Source organism: Scyliorhinus canicula, chromosome 17 (genome assembly GCF_902713615.1).
Source record: "Scyliorhinus canicula chromosome 17, sScyCan1.1, whole genome shotgun sequence".
NCBI classification, from domain to species: domain Eukaryota; kingdom Metazoa; phylum Chordata; class Chondrichthyes; order Carcharhiniformes; family Scyliorhinidae; genus Scyliorhinus; species Scyliorhinus canicula.
Genome location: NC_052162.1, coordinates 23277280 through 23303731, shown reverse-complemented (window position 1 = coordinate 23303731; position 26452 = coordinate 23277280). Strand labels below are relative to the sequence as shown.

At 46.3% G+C, this 26452-nt stretch overlaps 1 protein-coding gene across 1 annotated transcript in view; it reads left to right on the top strand.

Moving 5' to 3' along the window:
* Positions 1 to 26452, top strand: part of LOC119951333 (collagen alpha-6(IV) chain-like) — a 424187-nt gene that overhangs the window by 73656 nt on the left and 324079 nt on the right.

Sequence of the window (26452 nt, the reverse complement as noted above, 5' to 3'; positions counted from 1 at the left end):
GAGCCATGGTTGACAGAGATGATTAGTTGGTGTGTGAAGGGCGTTGTGGGGAATTGAGCAGTGTGTGGAGCTAGTGCTCATGTGGGTTCATTGAGCTTCTTGCAGCACCATATTCAGGTCCTCGGGACCAGACTGCTGGCATTGTTAGCCGGGGCTATCATCTCCCACTGCCTTTGTATTGTCTGGAGGGCTTCCTGTACCCTGGTGGATAGAGAACCTCCCTCCTGCTCCACACTTGATGCATCAGGATCTCCTGTGGTGCATTAGAGAACCTTCGAACACCATATGCCATGTTGGGCTATTACTCAGTGTTCTTTCTGCTCAAGCAGTCTTTTGCATTCTCTTCCAGCATCTGTTGCAAGTAGAATGCACCCCATAGGCTGGTTTTAAGAACTGCAGGCTAACGTTAAGCAGTTTCCCGATTTTACACCCATTCACATCCATGTATCTGGGAAGGAGACAATGACGCAGTGGTCTTGTCACTGATCTAGTAATCCAGAAACCGAGGGTAATGTTCTGGATACCCAGGTTAGAATCCCAACATGGCAAATGTTGAAATTTGTATTCAATAGAAATATGGGGCGGGATTCTCCAATAATGGTTCTCTGAGTCAAAACACAGGCGTTTCTTAAGGAAAGTCCAGAGTGATTTGCTTCTCGCAGCTCTGGCTGCGGATACGGGGACCTGCACTACCGGTCGGGAGTACGCGCATGCGCACGGCGATGGCCTGCATCGGCCGCCCTGTGGGACATGGCGTGCTCAGCCCGCGGAGCAGCACCTAAAACGTAGGTCCCCCTGAGATCGGCGCGCCCGCGGATCTGTGCTGCCCAATCTCTTGCCTGGCCGTCTGTGAGCCCCCCGACCCCCCACTGAGTCCGCAGCCGCCACCGGACATTCCTGACAGGCAAAACGTGGTTAGAACCACACCGTCGGGAACTCGGCCAGTTGTCCTTGCAGAATCGCCGCGGGAGCTTCTGTCAATGGCCCCCTACCCACGCCGCGTAGACCGCTCACGCGCGGTTCATGGTGATTCTCCGGGGACCGGAGGATCGTGGGAGCGGTGGCGTGCCGGATTTGGCATCAACGTCCAGTTCTCTGCCCCCGCGCCAATCGCGATTTTGGCGCGGAGGCTTGAAGAATCCCGCCCATGGAATTAAAAGTCGAATGATGACCTTAAAACCATTGTTGAATGTCGTATATCCCATCCAGTTCACTATTGTCCTTTAGAGTCATAGAGGTCAATGGCATAGAAAATCAGTGATGTGGAGATGCCGGCGTTGGACTGGGGTGAGCACAGTAAGAAGTCTTACAGCACCAGGTTAAAGTCCAACATGTTTGTTTCAAACAATAGCTTTCGAAACACTGCTCCTTCCTCAGTTGAATGAGGAAGGAGCAGTGCTCCAAAAGCTAGTGATTGAAACAAACATGTTGGACTTTAACCTGGTGTTGTAAGACTTCTTGCTAGAAAATCAGTAGAATGTTAATGATTTGATGTGTCGTTGGGGCTTGGGAAATATTTTGTTGTTTCCAAAGAACTGAATATCATTGAACAAATGTTTCTCAAATATGACCAGCACACTGGAGAATGAGGTAGTATCGACGGTTTACAGGACTGTTTTGGAAGAGGAGAAGCGCCACTGGAAGGGATCAAGGCAAAGTGGGAGGAAGAGTTGGTTCGGGTATGGAAAGGGGTTCTGGTGTGAGGTGCTCCAGAGGGTGAATGCCTCCACTTTGTGTGTGAGTCTGGGGCTGATAAAGCTGAAGGTGGTGTATAGAGCACAACGCACAAGGGTGAGGATGAGCCGGCTCTTTGAGGGGGTAGAAGATGTGTGTGAACGTTGCGGGGGAGGCTCCGCAAACCACATTCATATGTTTTGGTCCTGTCCAAAGCTGGAGGATTACTGGAAGGAAGTGTTTAGGGTAATCTCTAAAGTGGTGCACATGAAACTGGAACCGGGCCCTCGGGAGGCCATATTCGGGGTGCAGGACAGCCGGGGTTGGAAAAGGGCTCAGAGTCAGAAGTAGCCTTCGTCTTCTTGATTACCCGAAGGCGGATCCTGTTAGGGTGGAGATCAACCTCTCCACCCTGTGCCCTGGCGTGGCGGGGGGACCTGCTAGAATTCTTGACTCTTGAGAAGGGCAAATTTGAACTGAGGGGAAGGATGGAGGAGTTTTACAATTCATGGGGTTGTTCGTTATGCACTTTCGAGAATTGGATTACATCGAACGGGGGGGGCGGGCTGGGAGGGTTGGGCGGAGGGCAACTGTATGTGTTAATGGTGACTATGGGTAATTCCTGATTCCTTTTTGCCATTTGTTTATGTTAAGATATGGGCTAATGTTTGGGGGTAGGATGGGATCATTGTTATTGATATGGGGATTGACATTGCATTCGTTACTGATTATTGTTTATTGTTGGGTGCAAATTTGGGAGAAAATGTGAAAAAGGAGAATAAAAATATATATTTTTAAAATATGACCAGCACGATAGTCTGGATTTGGATGCCTCGCACAACATTTTTCACAGTTTTCTGTGATACCCAGCCCCTCCCCCAACCCACGCCCCCAGCAATCACCTTTCTTCACAATGTAATATTATCTGTCCTGTTCTCCTACTGCACCCCGTTGCGGTATTTAATCGACAGAAACGCAACAGTGCCTCCATGTACCTGGGATAACTCATTGTACATTTGGCACAGCACCATTGCTACTTCTTCGAAAGTTGTTTGGATTGCTGCAATTTTCCATCATCCCTTCACAGAAACATTGCCCCCTTGCTCTCGGTGCAGTAACTCAGCCAAGTGGCTGGACCTCACGCACACCGAGGCAGTGAAGATCAGGAGCTATTTGCCCATAACAGGCATCACAACCTGGGTTGATCGTGACCATGTCCAGTGTCCGCACACATGTACTCCCATCTGTGTGATGGTCAATAATGGGATGTCTGAATGATTCTCTCTGTACTAACTCCAGGGCATGATGGTGATTTTAAGCAACTGCTACTCCGATGCTAGAAAAGCTAAAGTGAAGCATTCCAGTGATTCCTTGAGCTAAAAAGGCCTGAGGCTACAGTTTGAGCATCTGCCTTCTTTATCTCAGTGCAATGGGTTGTTTCTTTGGTCATTAGCTCAGGTATGTCGTTGGCAGTTTCTAGCTTCTGAAGATCACCCAGCACCTCACCATTTAAATACTCTACCTTCTGCTGTTAGCTATTCCAGTTACCTGTCCATTTTGTTCTAAAAATCCAAATAGGGGGCAATATATTGCATCCTTCTTGTCGCCATTATTCAACCCAGCAATGCATTGTTAACTTTGGAATTCACTCTGCTTTTCTTTTTTTCTCAGCAGAAGGCAGATGAATGGTTGATTTCTGCTGGTCTAAAATGCTGTAAGATCAGAGGTGATGCTGGGATTGCAAGGCCAATCACATCAGTGTTGGGGAAGGTGGGACCAGTACAAACTGGACGGGTTGTACCTGGACAGGCCCGGGACTGATGTCCTTGGGGTGGGGTGGGGGGGGTTACTTTTAAAGGATTTGGATTTGTTTATTGTCACATGTACCGAGGTACAGTGAAAAGTATTTTTCTGAGTGCAGCTCAAACAGATCATTTAGTGCATGAAAAGAAAAGAAAATACATAATAGGGGAGGGTTTAAACTAATCTGGCGGGGGGGGGGGGGGGGGGGGGGGGGGTGACCCCATGTTAGGATTCAGAGCAGGGTGAATCAAGAACAAGAGAAGAAGAGAGAAAGAATGAGAAAAGTGATAGGCAGAGAAATCAAAGGCCAGAATTAGATAATGACACTGTAAAAAATAGTAGGGATGGGACAAGGAACGTTAAAAGGACTAGCCTTAACGTTTTATGCCTGAGCATTTGAAATTAAATGGATTAATTAGTTACGCAGATAGATGTAAAGGGGTATGATATAGTTGGGATTATGAAGACACGACTCCAAGATGACCAAGGATGGGAACTCAGCATTGAGGGCGGTTCAGTGTTTAGGAAGGACAGACAGAAAGGAAAAGGTGTGCAGTTACATTGTTGATTAAAGAAGATATTGATACAATATTGAAGAAAGATATTAGCACAGACGATGTGGAATCTGTATGAGTCATGTTAAGATACACCAAGGGGCAAAAAACATTCATCGGGGTAGTGTACAGACCACCGACCTGTCGTGAAAATGCTAGGAACAGCAATAGACGGGAAATCAGAATGCATGTGATAAGGGAACATCCGTGATTATGGATGACTTTAATCTGCATATAGATTGGGTGAGTCAAATAAGTACAATAGTGGAGGAATCTCTGGAGTGTATATGGGATGGTTTTCTGGACTGCTCCTTTGAGCAACCAACAAGGGTACAGGCCATCTTGGACTGGGTGTTGTGCAATGAACAGGGATTAGTTGGCAATCCAGTTGTGAGAGATCCCTTGAGGATGAGTGACCACAATATGGTAGAATTCTCTATCAAGGTGGATAGTGAGGTGGACTTAATTCTGAGACCAGGATCCTGAATCTAATAAAGGTAACTATGATGGTATGAGGCATGTCTTGTCTATGGTGGAGACTGGGAAACATTACTGAAAGGAAGGACAGTGGACAGGCTTTCAAGGATCAAATAGGTGAACTCCAAAATTTGTTTCTTCCTATTTAGCGCAAGAGTGTAAAGGGAACTATGGGCAAACCATGGCATGCAAGAGAATTTTGAAATAATATTCGATTCAAAGAATAAGCATACAAATTAGCAAGAAAAAGCAATATACCTGAGGATTGGGAGCAGTTTAAAATTCAGCAAAGGCAGACCAAGGGATTGATTAAAAGGGGGAAAGTAAGCTAGCGGGGAACATAAAAACTAACTCTAAAAGTTTCTATAGATATGTAAAGAAAAGAAAATTGACAAAAACAAACGTAGGCCCCTTACAGTCAGAAATGGGGGAATTCATAATGGGGAAAAAAGAAATGACTGAGGAACTAAATTTGTACTTTGCTTCTGTATTCACAAAGGTAGACATGAATAATGTACCGGAAGTTCTGAGATATACAAGTTTTAGTGAGGAGCTGAAGGAAATTAGTATGAGTAGAGAATTGGTTTGGGGGAAATTAAAGGGATTGAAGGCGGAAAAGTCTTCAGGATCTTATAATCTTCATCCCAGAGTGCTTAAGGAAGCGACCTTGAAATAATAGATCCAGGGCAGCACGGTGGCCTAGTGGTTAGCACAACCGCCTCACGGCGCTGAAGTCCCAGGTTCGATCCCGGCTCTGGGTCACTGTCCGTGTGGAGTTTGCACATTCTCCCCATGTCTGCGTGGGTTTCGCCCCCACAACCAAAAAATGTGAAGAGTAGGTGGATTGGCCACGCTAAATTGCCCCTTAATTGGAAAAAATAATTGGGTAATCTAAATTTTTTTAAAAAAGAAATAATAGATCCATTGGTGGTCATTTTCCAAAAATCTTTGGCAGAGGGAATGCAGAGGGAATGCAGCAAAGGTTTACCAGGGTGATTCCTGGGATGGTGGGACTGCCTTATGAGGAAAGGCTTATGAGGAAAGGCTTGGTTAGGATTATATTCATTGGAGTTTGCAAGAGTGAGAGGGGATCTCAAAGAAACTTCTCAAATTCTAACAGGATTAGACAATGTGTATTCAGGAAGAATTTTCCCGATCATGGGGGTATCCAGAATGAGGGGCCATAGGGGTAAACCTTTTAGGACTGAGGTGAGGAGAAATTTCTTCAACCAGAGAGTGGCTAATCTGTGGAATTCACTAACACAAAACGTAGTTGAGGCCAAATCATGTGATTTCAAGAAGGAATGAGATATCGCTCTTAGGGCTAAACGGATCAAGGGTTATGGGGGGAGGCATGTTCAGGGTGTTGAATTTGATGATCAGCCATGATCATAATGAATGGTGTAGCAGGCTCGAAAGGCAAAATGACCTCCTCCTGCTTCTATTTTCTATGTATGCTGTGTACAGAACATCTCTAACCAATACAGTAGATTCTTAAATCAAGTGGATTTCTTTTCTGTTACCTTGAGAGAAGTAGGGGGGAAAACTGGTTCGAAACGATGTCCGGAATATTCCAGCACCACCCCCTTCCTCACGCAGTGGATTTTCGCGCGGGGCAGTTTAACCATGACTTGGAAGACTGGTTCTAGCCACAATCAGGGTGTGAGGAAGGGCTTGTTTGCGATCATGAGAGACTCTGACTGTGGCTTGGGTGCTGCCAGCTGAAGTTAGCCGGGCACGAGGGAGGCTAAAGGCTTTTAGAGGTTCATTGGTTATGTATATGGTGCATACTGGTTGGGTAGGTATGGAGGGTCCATACAGGAGACAGAGGGGGCATGAGAAAGAACTTTTAAATAAAGTTTTCAAAAGATTCCAAATCCAGACTGTATTTCGAGACTACTCCGAGGGGTTGTGAACCATTTACCTGTGCCACGTGCTAGTGAGACGAGGAATAGGGAGAGAGAGTAGTTGAACACGTGGCTACAGGGATGGTGCAGGAGGGAAGGCTTCAGATACCTGGATAATTGGGGCTCATTCTGGGGTAGGTGGGACATCTACAAACGGGATGGTCTACACCTGGACCAGAGGGCCACCAATATCTTGGGGGGGTGGGGAATTTGCTAATGCTCTTCGGGAGGGTTTAAACTAATTCAGCAGGGGGTTGTGAACCTGAATTGTAGCGGTTTCAAGGTTGCAGGAGTGTACCGGCAGGCAGGAAGGTGGTTTAAAGTGTGTCTACTTTAATGCCAGGAGCATCCGGAATAAGGTGGGTGAACTTGCAGCATACGATCGGCGGAGGACGTTTGATGAGGATTCATCTACTGAGGTAGTATGGGCTGAGGTTAGAAACAGGAAAGGAGAGGTCACAATGTTGGGAGTTTTCTATAGGCCTCTGAAAAGTTCCAGAGATGTAGAGAAAAGGATTGCAAAGATGATTCTGGATAGGAGCGAAAGTAACAGGGTAGTTGTTATGGGGGACTTTAACTTTCCTAATATTGACCGTAAACGCTACAGTTCGAGTACTTTAGATGGTCCATTTTTGTGCAATGTGTGCAGGACGGTTTCCTGACACAGTATGTAGATAGGCCAACACGAGGCTAGGCCACATTGGATTTGGTACTGGGTAATGAACCCGGCCAGGTGTTAGATTTGGAGGTAGGTGAGCACTTTGGTGATAGTGACCACAATTCGGTTACGTTTACTTTAGCGATGGAAAGGGATAGGTATATGCCGCAGGGCAAGAGTTATAGCTGGGGGAAAGGCAATTATGATGCGATGAGACAAGACTTAGGATGCATAGGATGGGAAGGAAACTGCAGGAGATGGGCACAATTGAAATGTGGAGCTTCTTCAAGGAACAGCTACTGCGTGTCCTTGATATGTATGTACCTGTGAGGCAGGGAGGAAGTGGCCGAGCGAGGGAACTGTGGTTTACTAAAGTAGTTGAATCACTTGTCAAGATGAAGAAGGAGGCTTATGTAAAGATGAGACGTGAAGGTTCAGTTAGGGCGCTCAAGAGTTACAAGTTAGCTAGGAAGAACCTAAAGAGAGAGCTAAGAAGAGCCAGGAGGGGACATGAGAAGCCTTTGGCAAGTAGGATCAAGGATAACCCTAAAGCTTTCTATTGGTATGTCAGGAATAAAAGAATGACTAGGGTAAGAGTAGGGCCAGTCAAGGAAAGTAATGGGAAGTTGTGCGTGGAGTCCGAGGATATAGGAGAGGTGCTAAATGAATATTTTTTGTCAGTATTCACACAGGAAAAAGACAATGTTGTCGAGGAGAATACTGAGATACAGGCTACTAGACTAGACGGGCTTGAGGTTCATAAGGAGAAGGTGTTAGCGATTCTGGAAAGTGTGAAAATAGCTAAGTCCCCTGGGCCGGATGGGATTTATCCTAGGATTCTCAGGGAAGCTGGGGAGGATATTGCTGAGCTTTTGGTTTTGATCTTTATGTCGTCATTGTCTACAGGAATAGTGCCAGAAGACTGGAGGATAGCAAATGTTGTCCCCTTATTCAAGAAGGGGAGTGGAGACAACCCTGGTAACTATAGACCAGTGAGTCTTACTTCTGTTGTGGGCAAAGTTTTGGAAAAGTTTATAAGAGATAAGATTTATAATCATCTAGAAAGCAATAGTTTGATTAGGGATAGTCAACACAGTTTTGTGAAGGGTAGGTCGTGCCGCACAAAACTTACTGAGTTCTTTGAGAAGGTAACCAAACAGGTGGACGAGGGTAAAGCAGTTGAGGTGGTGTATATGGATTTCAGTAAAGCATTTGATAAGGTTCCCCACGGTAGGCTAGTGCAGAAAATACAGAGGCATGGGATTCAGGGTGATTTAGCTGTTTGGATCAGAAATTGGTTATCTGTAAGAAGACAGGGGTGGTGGTTGATGGGAAATGTTCAGCCTGGAGTTCAGTTACTAGTGGTCTACCACAAGGATCTGATTTGGGGCCACTACTGTTTGTTATTTTTATAAATGACCTGGAGGAGGGCGTAGAAGGATGGATGAGTAAATTTGCAGATGACACGAAGGTCAGTGGAGTTGTGAGCAGTGCGGAAGGATGTTGCAGGTTACAGAGGGACATAGATAAGCTGCAGAGCTGGGCTGTGAGGTGGCAAATGGGGTTTAATGCAGAAAAGTGTGAGGTGATTCATTTTGGAAGGAGTAACAGGAATACAGAGTACTGGGCTAATGGTAAGATTCTTGGTAATGTGCATGAGCAGAGAGATCTCGGTGTCCATGTACATAGATCCCTGAAAGTTGCCACCCAGGTTGATAGGGTTGTTAAGAAGGCGTACGGTGTGTTAGCTTTTATTGGTAGAGGGATTGAGTTTCGGAGCCTTGAGGTCATATTGCAGCTGTACAAAACTCTGGTGCGACCGCATTTGGAGTATTGCGTGCAGTTCTGGTCGCCGCATTGTAGGAAGGATGTGGAAGCATTGGAAAGGGTGCAGAGGAGATTTACCAGGATGTTGCCTGGTATGGAGGGAAGATCTTATGAGGAAAGGCTGAGGGACTTGAGGTTGTTTTCGTTAGCGAGAAGGTTAAGAGGTGACTTAATTGAGGCATACAAGATGATCAGAGGATTAGATAGGGTGGACAGTGAGAGCCTTTTTCCTCGGATGGTGATGGCTAGCACGAGGGGACATAGCTTTAAATTGAGGGGAGATAGATATAGGACAGATGTCAGAGGTAGGTTCTTTACTCAGAGAGTAGTAAAGGCATGGAATGCCCTGCCTGCAACAGTAGTGGACTCGCCAACCTTAAGGGCATTTAAATTGTCTTTGGATAAACTTATGGATGATAAGGGAATTGTGTAGGTGGGCTTTAGATTGGTTTCACAGGTCAGCGCAACATTGAGGGCCGAAGGGCCTGTGCTGCTCTGTTATGTTCTATGTTCTAGTCCTCACGTAGCTTGCTAGGTTCCATCGTAATTCAGGCGTGCATTCCAGAGTGCAGATGCAGACTTGCTACTTTATCCCACAACAACCAAATGTCCAGCTCCCGGAATGGTGGTGGGAAATGGGAACATATAAATTAAGAGTAGGATTAGGCCAGTCGGCCCCTTGAGCCTGCTCTACCATTCGGTAAAATGAAAGATGATCTGATTGTGGCCTCAACACCACCATAACCTCAGACAACTGAAATCGACCCATCCGCCATTCTTAAAGGACTCCAGAGTTGACCTTACTCTGCCAAAAAAAGGCCTTGAGTTGGTGAATGAAGTTTTCAAGCTTTAATCTCGCACAAGACTACAAAGAACCCTAAGGCGAATTTCAAAACTTGGCATAACTTGTTCTTGCAGGTATTGTGTAATATAAGCATAACTATTAAACCATCCCCTCAAGCAGAAATATTTATTTGAAATATCATGATGGTGTTGAAAATGATAGAATTGCAGAAAAAGTGAATATAGATCTTAATATTATTTTCAACAGGACATTTGTATCTTCTTGTCTGGGCGAAAGTTAACGTGTCCTGTCAAATAATCATATGAATAGGTTCTGCCTTTAATAATGATTTCTTGTGGTTATAAGTTTTCACTTTAACTCCAGAGCCCTCACGCCATCTCCCTTGGTGATTATAGAACTTGTGAGGACTTCATGTGCAAGGGTAAATAACGTGGTACGCTGCTTGTGTCCATTCTGCTTGTGTGAACTTAGACAGTGGCCAAAATGTCCTGGCCATTCTCTTTTTATTAAATGTATTTTATTATAAATGTATCAAAAAAGGTTACACCAAATAAACCAGCCCCACTTCCCTCCACCTCCTGTATACACTATCCTCTCCTCCCGGCTCAAGCCTATAATTCTCGCACAGCGGCATTAACACCCACATCCCTTCCACCCTAAAATGCCTCCTCAAGTGATTCCATACCTTCACCGTGGACTGCACCACCGGCTCCCTGAATACCTACTCGGAGCCGTTGGCAATGCTGTCGTCACCATAGCTCTACCTTACAAGATTCCTCCTCCATCCTAACCGACTCTACCCTTTCTCCTTCCCACCATCGCCGCACCTTATCCACATTTGCCGCCCAATAATAATGAAGCAGATTCGGCAACTCCAACCCCCCCCCCCCCCCTGCTTTCCTCTGCCGAGCAGCAGGATCCTCCTGACCCTTGGCACTTTCCCCACCCAGACAAAGTCCTGACCATTCTCTTCAGCCGGATCTTCCAGCCCCAACAACAGTGAACTTCCACCGGGGGTTTCCCGACGGTGGGGGTACATAAAACAGGAAGCCCAGTTGACAGAGGCAGGACCAGAAGATCAGGCCAATGGTGGGTCTCCTCCACTGCCAGCAAACACAAAGCGGGTGGCATGGAAAATCCCACCCTGTGAGCAGTGAGTTTAGAATCTGTTCCTGTGCTGTTTTGTTCTTTGTGAGTCTCCCTTGGCTATTTTGTCATGTGGGGGGTGCACATCCCTTTACTGATCCTGCTCTCACTCAGTCTCACTGCATATGGGGGGGGGGGGGGCGCATGATGGTTAGCACTGCTGCCTCACAGCGCCAGGGACCCGGGTTCGATTCCGACCTCGGGCGACTGTCTGTGTGGAGTTTGCACATCCTCCCCGTGCCTGCGTGAGTTTCCTCCGGATGCTCCGGTTTCCTCCCACAGTCCAAAGATGTGCAGGTTGGATGGATTGGATATGTTAAATTGCCCCTACAGGAGGCTACAAGATGGGGGATTGGGCCTCAGTTAGGCGGTCTTTCAGAGGGTCGGTGCAGACTCGATGGGCCAAATGGCCTCCTTCCGCACTGCAGGGATTCTATGATTCTATGAATTCAGATCCTTTCAAATCAAAAGGTGTTTTAAAAAACAAATGCCTAATTTATCCGCAACGAAAAACAAATAGGAAAGCTGCAAAGGGTTATCGTGCATCTAATGCACAAACATTAAGAGCCACATGTTTGCGTCGGATAGCCTAGATTGAGAATGAATGGGTGTGGCAAAAATGAGAGGGAAGTACATTCTTGTTTGTCCAATTATTCGGCCACTTTTATCTATTTTGTTGTGAGTTTCTCTCTCCCTTTCACTCTCCACCTTGCCCTCCCTCCATGGCGATTAACCTGACCAAACCCATCCTTCAACGAAGGATGGGGGTAAGTGGGCTACTGAGAAAGGCTTGAAGCAAAATCAGAAAGCAGAAACCCGCTTGTTAGGATGTACATACCCTCCAGCTCTACATTCCTCGTCTTATTGAAATTCTGCAAGTAGAAATTGAAGTGGAAAGATTACTAGCTTCAGGGAATGAATGCTTCACTGGGTGTGTAACAGTACCCAACAAACAAGCGTAGTGTTGAATCTAGAAGGTATTAAAACACCCTAAGCATTAGCAGTTGTTTCAATCCCCGTACCAAAGTAATGTTGCCGTTTCTTTATTATCCCGATCTCACCGCCACTTCTCTGCTGCTCAGCTACCGGTGCAGGCACTTGTCCCATTTATTTATATTTGCCGACCCCTGTAAATTCCAGCAAGGATTGTCGTACTACGTCAAAAACAACTTCTATATATCGAGTGCCTTTAACACAGTGGAACACCCAAAGGCACTTCATGGGGTCATTATAGGCCAAAGTACGTCATTGAGCGTCAAGGAGATATTAGGTCAGATGAACATAAGCTTGGGCAAAGGGGAAGGTTTGAAGACATGTCTTAAAGTCGGAAAGTGAGGAGGTTTGGGGTGGGTGGCTAGTGCTGCCACGTTTAATTTCATTCCCCCAGCAGGACCACCACAGCCACAGTTGCCAGAGGGCTGCAGCTGCAGTCATCCTGTGAAGGGTTTCTCCCGTCACATTAACGCCCCGGCAACTGTGGCCACATTTGATCTTTGAACATTGAAATGGACTTTAGAGCGCCGTTCCACTTTGAGGACGCCTTAATTAGCCACCTTCTCTAAAATCTCTCTTGGGTTCCCACCACTGGCATTCTTGGCTTTCCATCTTGATGCTGGGATTGGGTCTTGGACACGCAAACTCTGTCCATAGTAGTCAGTGTGAATTGGGAGAGACATATTGATGAAAAAATAAGCTCTGGTCAATATTTTCAAGCGCTCCACAAGTACAGGCATATCTATGCCTTAGGACAAGGGAGTTGCTCGTCTTGCCCTCATAAATCTGCTTGAAAGTTTGGAGTTGTCATACTTTTCACCTCACACTTCAAATTCTGCACGCTACAAGAAAATAAAGAATGGCAGTCTTTTATTTTCTGAAATGGACCCAGTTACTTGCAGGCATTGCCAATGTGCAAATTCCCCTTGGTATCAGCAATTCAAATGAAAGTGTGGGTCGAATGGCTTCCTTTTGTGCTGTAATCATTCTATGGCCGGGATTTTATATGGGGATATGGTTGCCGCACCCGTGGGCCATTAATTGGCTTGAGGCAGTCCTTCTTCCCCATTGCCCACTTAAGGGCCTCAGTTGGCCGACAGGCGGGTAGGCCTCCCAATGCCTCTGTACCGATGGGTAAAATTTTATTTTATTTATTTAGTGTCACATATACTGAGGTACAGTGAAAAGTATTGTTCTGTGTACAGCCCAGACAGATTGTTCCACACATGTAAAACATAGGACATACATAAATACACAATGTAAATACATAGTCACAGGCATCAGCTGAAGCTTATGGAGTGTAGTACTACTCAGTAGAGAAGATATGTGAAGCGATCAGTTCAATACATAAGAGGGTCATTTAGGAGCCTGGTAACAGTGGGGAAGGAGCTTTTTTTTACCTGTTAGTGCATGTTCTCAGACTTTTGAATCTCCTATCCGATGGAAGAAGTTGGAAGAGTGAATAACCCGGGTGGGAGGGGTCTTTGATTATGCTGCCCACTTTCCCCAGGCAGCGGAAGGTGTAGATGGAGTCAATAGATGGGAGGTGGGTTTGTGTGATACACTGGGTTGCGTTCATGACTCTCTGTAGTTTCTAACGGTCTTGGGCCAAGCAGTTGCCATACCAGGTAGTGATGCAGCCGGATAGGATGCTTTCTATGGTGCAAAAATTGGTGCGTGTCAATGTGGACATGCCGAATTTCCTTAGTCTCCTGAGAAAGTATGGTGCTGTTGTGGTTTCTTGGTCGTGGCATTGGCATGGGTGGACCAGGACAGATGGTGATGTGCACACCAAAGAATTTGAAGCTGTCAACAATCTCCATTTATGTACAACAAACTGGTAGTTGGAGCCACACAGTCATGTGTGTATAGGGAGTATAGTAGGGAGCCTTGCGGGGCTCCAGTATTGAAGACTATCGTGGAGGAGGTGTTGTTGTTTATCCTTACTGATTGTGATCTATGGGTCAGGAAGTCGAGAAATTGTTCTGGGGTTGGGATGATAGGCACCAGGAATGGTGCCCATGATGTGCCATCCAATTTTAAGGCAACTGTGTCCCCAGGGTGCTATAAAATCCCAGACTGTTAATCACTAAATGGTCCCAGGACCGGTATTTATATTGCAATTATCCACTGTCGCTATAGTGACCGGCTGGGTTAAACTCAGCTGTACCTTAGCAGCAGAATAATACATGGTGTAACATGGGGTCGACATCATTTGACATCATGAGATAACATGTCATCTGATTGATCGTGAGGAATGCCAAGGGATATCTGGTAGAATTTGAAAAGTGAGTGAGACAGGCAGTTAAAGAGAAGTTAGTTTGACCTGTATAGTTAAAAGAAATGTCTTCAAGTTTCTCAGGTGAGTGTCCACATTGGAAAATCCAGTGAATCAACCAAAACAACAAAAAGTACATTAACATAGCACCTTTAGCAAAGAGCGGTAGAATGTCCCAAGGTGCTTCACAAGATGTTTACCGTGAAAAATTTGACACTGAGCTCCTTAAAGAGAGATTAGGAACAGATGACTGAATGCTTAATTAAAGAGGTAGATTTTAAGGCACAGCTTTTTAAAAGCGGAGAGAGACACGGCTGGATTCTCCGCCAGCGGGATGCTCCATTTTGCCGGCAACCCGGGGGTTTCCCGACGACGTGGGGCAGCCCCACAATGGGAAACCCCATTGACCGGCTGGGATAATGGAGCATCCCGCCGGCGGGGTGCAACAGAAATGTGGCACGGCGGGGCGGAGAATCCAGCCCAGGGTTTTGGAAACTGAAATTAAAGGGAAATTATGACCCAGGCAACTAAAGGAAACTGACGAAAGGCAAGGCTGTCAATTTTAGAACAACAGGAATCAGGGATGTGCAGTAGGCCAGAAAGGGAGGAGTGCAAAGATCGAGGATGTTTGTAGGGCTGGAGGAAATTACAGAGATAGGGAGCGTGAGGGATTTGAAAACAAGAGTGAGAATTTTTTTTTAAATCACAGAACAAATGTATTTGGATTTCCAGCAGATAAGATTACAGATTTGTGGCTTTTGAAGAAAATAAAAGTTAATTGTTTTATTGATTAAATTCCCAGGTTGACAGCAATATAAAGTGAAAGCAGGGAAAACTATTTGGGAGTCGGTGACCTGCGCAATTCCGCAGGCGTCTGTTTTGGATCCACTTTTGTTTATACCATCATAAATGAATGGGATGCTGCTAGTCATGTTAGTTAGTTTTAATAGAAAAGGGGAGGTTGAGAGGTGATCAGATTCAAGGCCGGAGGTTTTCGGCCATTGAGTGCGCGCACAGTGGGCCGGGAAGCAGGCACAAAACGTGCTTCTGGCCGCAATTGACCCCAATTAACTAGCAACCAACATGAAATCTGCACTGAAAGGCCCGGTGATGGCAGGCGGCGAGAAAAAGAAGGGTATGAGCTCACCCCTCCAATGGGCTCCCTCATAGCTGTCTCAGGGAGTTGCAGACCTGCACAAATTAAATCCTGATGAAAGAAAATACTGCAAACATTCAAGCACAGGCCTCAGTCCCCAGACACCTTTCAAAATTTAATTTCAGCCCTGACATTTCACCCTATCCTGGATCGAGGCTGCAGCCAAAGTGTACAGGCCGCCTGACCAATCGGCCCGCTCGCCAACTACAAAAGTAAAATTGCTTTCAATTGGCTCCATAAGGGGTTAAATTTCCTGCTTGCTTGCCAGCGGGCACATTTCCTACTCTCGCACACGCCCACCAACTGAAATATCGCAGGAGTGTACATCAACATTGGGGCACGGGCCTGGGTCTTCTCACGGGGTTTCACGTGCATTTGGGTCGGGCCTGCACCCACCTGAGCAACATAAAACTCTGGCCCAAGTCTTTCAAGGGATGAAACAAATGGATGATCTTGTTGCAATTAGGTGTTACAACTCCAGCTGCGATTTTGAGAGTAAATGATATTGATCGTCGGGATCACTGGAAAAATGGATGGTATCGCAGAATATATTCTCCCAAAAATCCCATCAAATTCCACAGAACAAAAACACTTGACCTGCTTAAGTATCACAAATTAATGACCCTAATTTTAAATGGAGGTAATCACAGAATTCAAACTAACACCAGCAGCAAAATCCTGGAATCCCACGCAACGAAAAGTTGACTTCTTCAGTCAACAAAAATGTTCCAGGGCCTGCGTTTATTTTATGAAATTCAAATTTTGCCATCGACCATGGCGGTATTCAAACATGGAACCCCAGAGCATTGCCCTAAGTTTGTGCTTTTGTCAGTTCAGTGACTGATACTCCCTTAACATGGGGGGAAAAAACCCGACCTGGGTGCATGTCGGGGAGGGTGACCCTTTGGGTGAGGAGAGGTAGTTGTGTGTACCAAATATAGTGTTCATTTTACATCCAACCGTGCGCTCCTGTGTGTCTCTTCATTGGATTCTACATAAATGTAGATTTTGGAACACTGAGGTATGTTGTTTCGCATTTAGTAAGAAATTCTGGAGGTTTGAAATTTTGTTTTGGATTCGTTGATAGGTTTTGTTGGTTTAAATTACTTCAGGAAGGGGTGGCATGGTGGTTAGCGCTGCTGCCTCACAGTGCCAGGATCTGGGTTCAACTCCGGCCTTGGGTATCTGTCTTTCTGGAGTTTGCACATTCTCCCCATGCCTGCGTGTGTTTCGTCCCACTGTCCAAAATGTGCAGGTTAGGCCATGATCAATGTGCAGGGTTACAGGGACAGGGTGTTAGAGTGGCCCTATCACAGAATCACAGAATACTACAGTGCAGAAGAGGCCCTACGGCCAATTGAGTCTACACCAATGAGTGAAAGGCCCTGACCTGTCACCTAAACCCACTTTCCAGCACTTGGCCCATAGCCTTGAATGTTATGACGTGCCAAGTACTCATCCAGGTACTTTTTAAAGGACGTGGGGCATCCCGCCCCTACCATCCTCCCAGGCAGTGCATTCCAGACCGTCACCACTCTCTGAGTGAATAAGCTTTTCCTCAAATTCCCCCCAAACCTCCCACCCCTCACTTTGAACTTATGTCCCCTCGCAACTGACTCTTCAACTGAGGGGAACAGCTACTCCCTATCCACCATGTCCGTGCCCCTGATAATCTTATACATGTCAAACGGGTTACCCCTCAGTCTTCTCTGTTCCAGAGAAAACAACCCAAACCTGTCCAACCTCTCTTCATAACTCAAATGTTCCATCCCAGGCAACATTCTGGTGAATCTTCTCTGCACTCCCTCCACTGCAATCACATCCTTCCTATAATGTGGCGACCAGAATGCCACATAGTACTCTAGCTGTGGCCTCATCAATGTTCTATACCGCTCCATCATGACCTCCCTGCTTTTGTAACCTATGCCCCTGTTGATAAAAGCGAGTGTCCCATAAGCCTTTTTCACCACCCTATTAACCTACCTTTCTGCCTTCAGAGATCTATGGACAAACACGCCAAGGTCCCTTTGTTCTTCAGAACTTCCTAGTGTCAGACCTTTCATAGTATACTTCCTCGTTAAATTACTCCTTCCAAAATGTATCACCTCACACTTCTCAGGGTTAATTTCCATCTGCCACTGATCCACCCATTTGACCATCCCGTTTATATCTTCCTGTAACCCAAGACATTCAATCTCACTGTTAACCACCCGGCCAATTTTTGTGTAATCCGCAAACTTACTGATTCTACCCCCCACATAGTCATCTATGTCATTTATATAAATAACAAACAATAAGGGGTCCAGCATGGATCCATGTGGCACATCACTGGTCACTAGTTTCCTGGCACTAAAGCAGCTGTCTAACATCACCCTCTGTCTCCTATCGCTCAGCCAATTATGAATCTTCCTTATCAAATCATCCTGTATCCCATGTGCATTTGCCTTCTTAATAAGTATGCCATGTGTGGCCTTGTCAAAGGCTTTACTGAAATCCATGTAAACTACATTAACTGCTCTACCCTCATCTATACACTTGCTTACATGCTCAAAAAATTCAACCAAATTTGTTCGGCATAACCTCCCTCATACAAAGCCATGCCGACTATTCCTGATCAAACCTTGCCTCGCCAAGTGGAGATAGATTCTCTCCTTCAGAATTTTCTCCAATAGTTTCCCTACCACTGATGTGAGACTCACTGGTCTGTTGTTCCCTGACTTGTCTTTACAACCTTTCTTAAACAGTGGGACCACATTTGCCATTCTCCAGTCCTCTGGCACCTCCTCCGTTGCTAGGGAGGAACTAAAAATTTGGGTCAGAGCCCTGGCAATCTCCTCCATTGCCTCCCACAGCAGCCTGGGACACAATTCAGCCAGACCTGGAGATTTGTCCACTTTTGAGCCCACCAATACCTCCAATAACATGTCACTCCCTGTGACAATTTTCTCAACAACCTCACAACCTCTCTCTCCGAGTTCCATAACTACCTCCTCATTCCCTTCGGTGAAGACGGATGTAAAATATTCGTTCAACAGGCCCTAGGTAGAGTGCTCTTTTGGAAGGTCGGTGCAGACACGATGGGCCGAATGGGCGCCTGCACTGTAGGAAGATTCGATGGAATTTGAACATCAAAGGAAATCATATCGCGCCTTTCACAACCTCAGGACTTCCCAAAGCCAATTAAATACTTTTTTATTGTTTTATAAATTTAGAGTATCCAATTCATTTTTTCCAATTGAGGGGCAATTTAGCTTGGCCAATCCACCTAACCTGCACATCTTTGGGTTGTGGGGGTGAAACCCACGCAGATACAGGGAGAATGTGTAAATGCCACACAGACAATGACCCAGGGCTGGGATTCGAACCTGGGTCCTCAGCACCCCAATCCCAGTGCTAACCACTGTGTCACCGTGCTGCCCCCAATGAAATACTTATGAAGTGCAGTCATTGTGTAACGTATCTAAAGGCAGCAGCTATTTTGTGCGCAGCAAGATCCCAAAAGTAGTAATGAGATAAATTACTAGGTTTTTTTTAAAATGCCTTTGGTTGAGTGATAAATGTTGACCAAGGCTTTCCACGAATAACACCGGCACCTTAAAATGACTTTCTTAAATCCTGGGACTTGAACCCAAGACCTTCTGACTCAGAAACAAGTGGCGCGTGAACTATTTTCTTGAGTTTTGAACAAAAATGTTCCTCTGTCTTCTGCAGCCCTGTCTTGAAGTTGACCTGAAGATGAGGTTAGAGATCAAGCAGAGCAAGCATCACACCGTGTCGCACCGTTCGGAGTATCTGTCACCTGGCACTGGAGGGAAGGGCTTGATGGGCCAAATGAATTTTCCCATACCACGGTTGTTTCGGTACTGATTTCCAGCAGATTTGCAGGTGCCCGTGTTCCATAAGACCATAAGAAATCGGAACAGGAGTAGGCCATTCAGCCCTTTGAGCCTGCTCCGCCATTGACTGAGCCAACAATTACTTAGCCCACTTTCCTGCCTTCTCTCTGAAAACCTTAATTCCCCCCGACTGATTAAACACCTATCGATCTCAGTCTTGAAAATATTCAAGGACCCGGCCTCCAGAGCTTCCTAAAGGATTCCTAAGATTCACCAAAAGAAATTATTCCTCAGATCTGAGCACCCCCTTATTCCGTGACTATGTCCCCTGGCTCCCCACTCTCCCACAACAGTCATTCCGCTGTGCCATAGTAGTTGTTGCAGAGAATTAACCAATAGCCTAAATGGTGACACCAATTGTACAAAATAAGAGGTATTACTGTGGTGCAGGGAGCGGAGTGGAATTGCCCTCTTGGACCAAAACAAAAGACAACATGACCCTATATTCTCAGTGAAGCTTTGTGGAATATTCTTTAATAACTTGAATTTGGCTTATGCCCAAGGAAAATAGCTGGCAGGCACCTTGTGTCACTCAATGATGTATCAGCAAAAAGTACCAGGAACCTTCTCTTCAAAGGCAAAGCCAAAAGAATTTGGACTGGAGAACATTCAGGTGGCATATTCTGAGGCAAGCTTGATCTGGCCAGGACTTCACACAAGCAGGGGATTTGGAAATTGTTACACACATGCATACGCCAGGTAAAGACAGGATCAGATCAGTCTGATGCCCTCTCATATTTGACTGGCTTGTCAGCACACGGTGCAAGCTCGCACATGAAGAATGATCGCTTGGTGAGACACAGCGTGGTGCTTACTCTGCATGGCCACCTGTCAGGGCAACTTCAAGTCAGAACGGCAGAAGACAGAGGGATAGTCTTGTTCAAAATTCAAGGAGATAGTTTTCATGCCAAGTAGGGCAGATGTCCTGTCCCACGTGACAACCTGATCTTCCTCCTTTTCTATCTGAATCGGTGCACAAAGTTAACCGCCACGACTAATCTTTACTTTCACTGGCCATGAATGGAACGGATGAAATAGAAGATGGAGCTGATACCTCGACTTCCTTTTGTATGTGTTTTTTCATTAGCTGAGATTCACAATCTCTTAAAGGGGCGATGTCACTGAGCAAGGAGGGAGTATCGGCTGAGAATCTCCTTGGAGATGCTCGCACTCTGCTGCCTGTAAGGTTAATTGGGGGAGGGGTTACTGGTATAGGGTGGATACGTTAGGCTTGAGTAGGGTGATCGTTGCTCGGCACAACATCGAGGGCCGAAGGGCCTGTTCTGTGCTGTACTGTTCTATGTTCTATGTTCATTTTAACAGCAGCGTCAGCAGGGAGGGAACCCCCATTTCAGCACTCTGGCAAGGTTATGGCAGCGCAGTGGGGGGGGACTCTGAGGACATTATCAGCAAGGTACGATTTTCCCTAATAAAGCAGCTACTTCAGTGGAGTTGATGGGATGATTGGGAGGTTACCCCAGAAACCGTTATGTCCTACTCCCCTCAAATTGGCATCCTCACGGGATCTTCCGCCCAAAGTAATGAGGGACATGTGCCCAGAAAACATCGGCAGGCAGATCAAACTGGGCAGTAGTGAGAAAATGATACAATCTCACATTCAACACCATTACCACCAAAGTAGGATTGACTGCGACATGACACCACAGTTCAGTCTGGCTACGGGCAAGAAGGCAGCTCTGTAAAGTATCATTGTGCCCCCTCCAGCAGCAGGATTGGCTTCAGCATGATCAATTTACTCCACATACCCTGTTACATTTAATTTGTGTTTAGAAAGGGCCCCGACTGTCTTATAAGCAGCCTGTGCAGCCCCACCGCTGCAGTAACTGTTTCACAGTCACTTGTTGGGTGGGCTACCGGATGCAGGTGCCAACCTGACCAGGTGCTTGCCTAAAATATGCAAATGAGGCTGGCCTTCCACCGTGCTGTGTCAGCTACGGTTCGGTTGGTGGCCCTCTTGTCCCTCTGAGTCACAAGGATCTGGGTTCAAATCCCACTCTTTCGGGCCAAAGCATAAAAATAAAGGCTGACACTCCAGTGCAATGCTGAGGGAGCCTTGTACTGTTGGGGTTGTTGCCTTTTCACATGTGCCTCAGGTCCCATCTGCCTGCGTGGGTGGATACAAAAGATTCCTTGGCACTGCACATTTCAGAGAAGAACGGGGGACTACCGGGCCAACATTTATCCCTCAATTAACATCACAAAAACAGATGATCTGTATTGGCAACACATTGTTCTTAGTTGTGTGTGACCTGGCTGCTACACTTTCTATGTTATGGCAGTAAATGTGCTTCAGAAGTACTTAAATTGGTCATAGAGTACGTCGAGATATCCACTGATTGCGCAAAGCACTATACAAATGCAAGTCTTACTTTTTTTACTATTTCTTAAATCTTCTGGGGTCAGGGGTGGGGAAGTGGGATGGGAGGCAAACTAATTTTACACTGGGAATCCTCAAAGCGACACATCTCGGCCATTAATTGTTGGCTAGCTGTTGGAGTATAAAAGGCATCACACTCGAGCTCGATCCTACCTTTGCCCGTTTTCTAATCCTTCTTAACCCAGACATTCTGAAGTCAGTTATGTCACTTTATCAATGCCCCGACTGAGATTAGCAAATTCAACATCGCCAACTGGCATTTATGTAGTGGCCACTGACACGGGAAGACCGCCCAAGATGTTTCTCAGGAAAATAATAATCTTTATTATTGCCACAACTTAGGCTTACATTAACACTGCAATGAAGTTACTGTGAAAATCCCCTAGTTGCCACATTGCAGCGCCTGTTTGGGTACACTGAGGGAAAATTCAGAATGACCAAATCACCTAACAGTATGTCTTTCGGGATTTGTGAGAGGAAACTGGAGCACCCGGATGAAACCCACACAGACACGGGGAGAACATGCAGACTCCGCACAGACAGTGACCCAAACTGGGAATCATACCTGTGTCCCTGGCACTGTGAAGCAACACTGCTAACCACTGTGCTACCGTGCCGCCTGAGGAGACACGAGAAGGGAAACAAATTCTGGGCCAAAGCAGAAGGGTTTAGGAGTCCCGATCAAAGCTAGGTAAAACCGGTGGGATGTAAGGATAATCCAAGTGCAAAAACAAAGGGGTTTAGTGAACATATTCCAGAGAATGGGTCATTAATGGTGAATTCAGAACAGACTGACACCTTCATGGATTACATCTGCCTCGTCTCCTCAGTGGATGAACTCTCAGGTCTGTTGTGAAAACTCTCACCGATAAATTAAACTGGTCTTTAGGGGTCCTTATAAACACCCAGTTGAATCTTCATAAACATGTGCCTAATACGTGATTTCATTCTCATCTTACAGTGAACATGAATGAGCAGGAAAGATACTTTCTCAGTGAATAATAAGCTGAGATTCATCAAAAGTTTCCCAGACCCAGAGTTTGTAATTAACAGGAGATGACCTGGGAACCCTTCACTTCAATTTTATTATAAGCCAATCTGTGGCACGCAGTGAAACCTTTATTTGACTTGACATAGAATTTAAGGACAGAAGTGCAGCAACAAGCATTTTCCCAGAAAAATACCCTCTTGTTGATAATCTTTGTGCCATTAAAGAAAGCAAATTACAAATACATGTTGAATAAAAATATATTTTTCAAAGTCAGGAGGAGGCTCTGGTGTTGCCAATTCATTTGGTGTTGTCATGGTGACAAGGTCTTGTGCAGACAGAGAGGTTAAATTCTGCCTCTCACCCCAAGGTTGAGTTAACCAATAATTTGAAGCATTTGGAAACGAATGATTGTGAGCACTTCCCAAAAAACAAAACTTAGCCTCACCCAATTGAACATGGACCCTGGGATCTTGTCCTCATATTCAAAAGAAAATTGTGAAGTAAGTGTTTGCAATTGTGAATTATTAAAGATTACCCCCACAACTAACACTTTGGGCATGATCCTCTGGTCACGCTGCGCCAGCAGAGCAGCTCGCCGGGGCGCAGCATGGCCGTTGTAAACCGGGAGACATCGTTCCCGTGATCGACCCGGCTCGCAACACCTCGCGAGATTCAATGCAATCTGCCGAGGCATTGCAAGGGGAATCCCACCCACAGTCCAAAGATGTGCGGGTTAAGTGGATTGGCCATGCTAAATTGCCCGTAGTGTCCTAATAGTAAGGTTAAGGGGGGGAGTTGTTGGGTTACGGGTATAGGATGGATACGTGGGTTTGAGTAGGGTGATCATTGCTCGGCACAACATCGAGGGCCGAAGGGCCTGTTCAGTGCTGTACTGTTCTATGTTCTATGTTCTAATGGGCAGGATCACCTTTTGGAAAATCTGCACATTAGACTGAGGCAGTAAGCCTTACTCTAATGTGCAGATTCCCGAGGTGCCTGAGGCTTTGGGATTCGATCCCTTTGCCTCAGAGACCTCGGGCATGTGCTGCATGGTATTGGTTCCCACAAAAGAGGACCAGACAGAATGGAATCCATGGGTTTTCTCCAATGGGATCTGAGGCCTTCATCTGCATGCCCTTTCGGGAAGAGTGGTGCTGGTGTGGCCTGGGTACCCTGGCATATGCCAGCTTGACACTGCCAATGGGCCCAGGTTGGTGGTGCCAAGCTGGCATTTTTTGCCTGTGTGTGATCAGGCTGGGATTGCCTGGCGTGGGTGTTGGGGTGTGTGGCAGGGGACCGTCCCATATTGTGTTTGGGCTGGAGGGAAGGTCGGGATTCCTTTGGGTGCCTCGGAGATCGGGACGCCATCTTTAAATGGCACTCCGATCTCTCGCTACAACGTGGAGTTCTGGCGAGTGGAGCTCTTGATCGGAAAAAGACGGGGCGATGTGCAGTCTTGGCTGCGCATTCCCTGTTCAGGCCCCTTATTCAAGTTGCGTTGAATAGCCATTTGTTTCTCACCATTGTGAATGCCGGGAAACACGTGGCTAAACGTGCCCCCTCTGGGACTTTGTTCCCTTTTGGTAAGATCGCGCCCTTTGCCTCCTGCACACTCTATCCTGAAAGAAACCACTAAAGGATGAGAGAAAGCATAAATATGTTAACAACTTTGAAGAGATAGTGCCTGGAATGGGTGGGTTGGCTTATGAGGAACGGTTGGACAGGCTAGGCTTGTATCCACTGGACTTTAGAAGAGTAACAGGTGACTGGATTTAAATTATTAAGATCATGAGGCCATCTTGACAGGGTAGATGTGGAGAGGGTTTTTCCTCTTGTGGGAGAATCTAGAAATAGAGGTCAATATTTAAAAATAGGGGGTTGCTCATTTCAAATGTTTTCTTTCAGACAGTCATGAATCTTTTGAACTCTTCCTCAAAGGGCAGTGGAAGCTAAGCACACGATCTACCCGAATGGGAACAGCATCCTATTGCGCGCTTAGCCGGGTGTTTCCCGGCTCTCTGAGCGCCGAGAAGCACCATGCTATTGAACGGCCATTTGGGTATTTCGGAGGCCGCATGGTGGCCTGATTACTCATAGAATCAAAGAATTTACAGTGCAGAAGGAAGCCATTCAGCCCATCGGGTCTGCACCGGCCCTTGGAAAGAGCTCCCCATTTAAGCCCACACTTCCAACTTATCCCGCAACCCAGTAACCCTACCTAACCTTTTTTCGGACACTAGGACAATTTAGCATGGCCAACCCACTTAACCTGCACATCTTTGGACTGTGGGAGGAAACCAGAGCATCTGGAGGAAACCCATGCTTACATGGGAAGAACGTGCAAACTCCACACAGAGAGTGACCCAAGCCGCAAATCGAACCTGGGGCCTGGAGCTGTGAACTAACTGCGCTAACCACTGTGCTACCGTGTTGCCCCTTCCCCAACAACTCCCAAGCCCCCACCCACATATAAGAGTGTCCTCGACACCTACCCCCAAGCCTGATCTCCATCACAATAAAATGCTAACTTGGTACTGCCGGCTGGCAGTGCCACCTGGGCAGTGCCAGGCTGACACTCAGCTGGAACTTCCAGGGTGCCCAAGAAGGCACTCACCTGGGGAGGGCCTCCGATCCCCTGGGACCCCCTCCCCCACGAGTGCAATTCTGCCTGGTCCCGATTTGTGAAGACCAGCACCAAACGGTGCTCGCCCGAGGTCTTCAAGGTGAGAGGGTTAGATCCCACGCTTTGGTTAGATCTCGGAAATGTGGGGGTCGCACTGTGGTTAGCACTGCTGCCTCATGGCGCCAAAGACCCCGGTTCGATCCTGGCCCCTGGTCACTGTCCGTTTGCAATTTGCACATTCTCCCTGTGTCTGCGTGGGTCTCACCTCTACAACCCAAATATCTGCAGGCTAGGTGGATTGGACATGCTAAATTGCCCCATAATTGGAATTTTAAAAAAATTTATAGATGTCGAGAATGCATGTTAAGAGTGAGAATAGCTGTATCACTCTAATACGCAGATTAGTCGGAAAGTGACCTCACCCATAATTAACGGGATTCACATCGCTACATCTCACTCTCGTGAGGGGTGGCGAGCCGGGTAGATCCCAGGCGATACTTTGCATGTGCCATACGGCCGGTAAATCTCATCCAAAGCCATTGGATATTTTTAAGGCAGAGCTAGATAGATTCCTGATTAACATGGGGGTGAAAATTTATTGGGGGGTAGCTCGGAATGTGGGGCTGAAGTTCCACTCCACCAACCAAGATCTTATCGAATGACAGAACAGGCTCGTAGGGCCGAGTGGCCTACTCCAGCTCCAAACTCTGCATCTGTACCATGACTTCAGCAGACAATTGTTGAGAACCCTTGCGAAATGGTCAGTGGTGTAATTTCTCTGGGGTTTGCATCAATCTTTCGGGCAATAGAATAGGGAACCCCTGTGGAAATGTGACTCACCAAGTCATTCGAGATGGCGCCACAAATTGCAGTGAATCTTTCAATGAACCACGGTTCTGTGTTTTTATGAAGTGATAGAAATCTATACTGTGAAAGCCAGTACCTTATAAATAATAATTGCTGATCTCGTGCAGAAAATTATGGCATTTACTCACTTCTCAGTCCCTGAAACTGTTGTCTCTGTTGTGCTTTTAAAACACTTACTACATGCTCACAACAGATGCAATTTTCTGCCATCTTCAACCAAGCAACAAATTCCTGCTGATGTTTGGGGCTTTAAAACTTCCCTGTGCATTTGCAACCGAGTTCATCAGATCTCTCCTCCCAGTTGAGTGATAAGGCTTTTAAGCAGGTTTAATGGCCTGAGACCACACAGATCAGCATTGCTCCCAGGAGAACTCTTTGCTTGTGTATTATTACAAAGTG